The 1,916-nt window shown below is 40.4% G+C and overlaps 1 pseudogene; it reads left to right on the top strand.

The window, feature by feature from the left end:
• The first annotated feature begins 843 nt into the window (after nucleotides 1-843).
• LOC109680406 (FGFR1 oncogene partner 2 homolog pseudogene) lies at nucleotides 844-1,517 on the top strand (annotated as a pseudogene).
• Nucleotides 1,518-1,916: the final 399 nt, after the last annotated feature.

Genomic DNA, 1,916 nt, shown 5'->3' with positions numbered 1-1,916 from the left:
CTCCATATTGTTTTCCAAAGTGGTTGTATTAACTTACATTCCTACCAGCAGTCTATGGGGTTTTTTTCCCCTGCATCCTCGCCAACATTTATTGTTGATGGTATTCTTGATAGTAGTTATTCTAACAGGGGTGAGGTGGAATCTTAGTGTGGTTTTGATTTGCATTTTCCTTATGGCCAGGGATGGTGAGCATTTTTTCATGTGTTATTGGCCATTTGGACTTTTTTCTTTGAAAAAGTTCTGTTTAGTTCAGTTGCCCACTTCTTTATTGGTTCATTAATTTTTAGGGAGTTTAGTTTTTTGATCTTCCTGTGTATTCTGGTTATCAGTCCTTTGACGTATAGGTATCAAAGATTTTCTCCCATCTGTGGATGGTCTCTTCAATCTGGACACCATTTCTTCTGCTGTGCAGAAGATAAAAGGACTTCTTTCATATAGAAAACTATAAAGCTGTATTTTCTTTGTCTCCACTGTACATATTCAGAAGGGGCTGCCTGGGTATTGAGGATGAGTTTGAGACCAACTGACAGTGATTAATACCCTCATCCTCCTTCCTTGATCTCCCAATGCACTGTCATACTACTACCCATTGGCACATGATAAGTGGATAGAACTAATTCTTTAATTGGTTATCTTCTTATTTATTTGCCTCCATCATAGTCTGTAGTTCTTGACACAGACATGCAATAAATATTTAAAAAATATTGTTCCATCCCTGGGAGTGCTAGTTCCCCCAGAAGGTTCCCCCAGACCAGTAATGGGCTGAGCCCAGCTGGCTCTCCAGCTACCCTACTGCTATCTCTCCTGGTCTTTGCATCTGCTTGCTGAAGACCTGAAAAAGGGACGAAAGTCCCTTGCCTTTGGTGCTAGATCCTGATTGACAGAGGATCTGGGTCCTACTTGCCAGATCTGACAGCTTCAAGGATTGAGACCGGTTTACTTCTTTAGAAATGAATTGCATTATTGAGAAGACACTCGCTGATGCTAAAGCTCTTGTTGAAAGATTAAGAGGTCATGACAATGCAGCAGAATCTCTGATTGAGCAAAGCTCAAAAAGCTCTCAATAAGTGAGTAGAAGCAATGAAGCAGTATCAGGAAGAAATTCAAGAACTTAATGAAGTTGCAAGACATCGACCATGATCCACATTAGTTATGGGAACCCAGCAAGGAAACAGACAAATCAGAGAATTGCAGCCAGAAAACAAAGACTGGTGTACATCCCTGGAAGAACAGCAGTCTGCCTTGGAACTTTTAAGTATTGAGAACAGACATTTGGATTGCTAATGGCTAGCAAAAAAAAAAAAAGATGATCCAGGTATAATAATGAAGTTAAAAAGCAGCACTCCAAGGAGTAATAAGCAAATGTTGACAAGATAACTGAAATGGCAACAGTAATGAGGAAAGCCATTGAAACTGATAAGCTGCAAGGTTGCAAGGAACAGGAATGAATATTTGAACTTGAACAAGATAACGAAGACTTGAGAGAGATTCTTCAAATAAGGAATCTCCCTGTATAGCTATCCTTATCTCAACTAGCAAAAACCCTTTGTCCTTCTTATTATTGTTTATACTCTCTCTTCAACAAAATTAGAGATAAGGACAGAACAGTTTCTGCCTGGAAGCGAGGGGGTGGGGGGGTGGAGAGGGAGGTGGTGGGGGGGGAAGGGAGGGGGTAGAGGGAAGGGGGGAGAAAGGACCCAAACATTGTATGCACATATGAATAAATGGAAAAAAAAAAAGAAAGTACATGTTTGTCAGCACTAGTGACCAATAGTGACCTGAGTCTGAGGACGAGCTGAAGTGCTGAAGCCTGAGGCTTCTTACAGGACTCCACATAGTCACTAGGACTTGCCTATAAGTGAATTAATGAACAGAAAACTTAATTTTAATCAATCCTTTCTTCTCCTCACTAGTAT

Source organism: Castor canadensis, chromosome 4 (assembly GCF_047511655.1).
Source record: "Castor canadensis chromosome 4, mCasCan1.hap1v2, whole genome shotgun sequence".
NCBI classification, from domain to species: domain Eukaryota; kingdom Metazoa; phylum Chordata; class Mammalia; order Rodentia; family Castoridae; genus Castor; species Castor canadensis.
The sequence above is the reverse complement of the archived record's forward strand: the minus strand, read 5'-3'. Positions and strand labels throughout refer to the sequence as shown.